Source organism: Dryas octopetala, chromosome 2 (assembly GCF_963921425.1).
Source record: "Dryas octopetala chromosome 2, drDryOcto1.1, whole genome shotgun sequence".
In the NCBI taxonomy this organism is placed as follows: domain Eukaryota; kingdom Viridiplantae; phylum Streptophyta; class Magnoliopsida; order Rosales; family Rosaceae; genus Dryas; species Dryas octopetala.
In genome coordinates, this window is record NC_141367.1 from 25,130,081 (window position 1) to 25,131,036 (window position 956).

The following is a 956-nucleotide window of genomic DNA, read 5'->3' on the forward strand; positions in this document are numbered from 1 at the left end:
AGGAAAAGGAAAAGGAAGGAAAAAAAAAAAGGAAAAGAAAAAAGGAGAAAAAAAAAGAAGGAAAAAAAAGAAAAGAAAAAAGGAAAAAAAAAAAGAAGGAAAAAAAAGAAAAGAAAAAAGGAAAAAAAAGAAAAAAAAAAGAAAAAAAAAAAAAAAAGGGAAAGAAATAATAAAAAAGAGAAAAAAATTAAAAGGTTTAGGGTTGATTGGGGTTTGAGGCATTTGGGCAATTGTAAAGAAAAAAAATGGTTTTGAATTTTTTTTGACCATTTTTGAAGTTTCGTTTAGTTATTTTTAAATCCTAAATCAATAAACTTTAATATATTTCTATATAAAAATAATTAAAAATACCATAAAGGGCCTAAATCCTAATATCATATACCATATCCTAAACAATATAGAGTATAGATTATAAAATATATAGGGTTTAATGTATAGATTATAGAGTATAAATAATATACTAATTTCATTTATTCATTATACTAATTTTATTTAACAGTATTTGTCTCCAGCGCACATTATATTCATCTTATATCACATGAAGCCTACTATATATAATTAGTTTCTTCAATGTTTTTTATCAATTTAGTAGATAATATGTTAAATAAACATATGGTAAAGTTTCATTCAAAATTTCCGTATTTTGATAGTAATTTCCATCGTTTCCATCTAATTTTTGTCGAAATTTAAAAATCTTCGAAATTTCCATCGAAATTTCCTCGAAACCCGAAATTTTATTCCTTGTCTCCTATTCAATACACGAAACTTATAGTCATATAATATTAATTATTAGAGCCAAATCCGAACATATAAAGCTAGTTTATAGGAGGATCTCATTTTAAGGTGGGCTAAAAAGATTTATTTTCATTAATTAATTTCTCTTTGGCAATGGTGAAAATGAGTTTTACCCTAAGTAAAAAAAAAAAAATGAAAAAGGACAACAAAAATCAAAATAT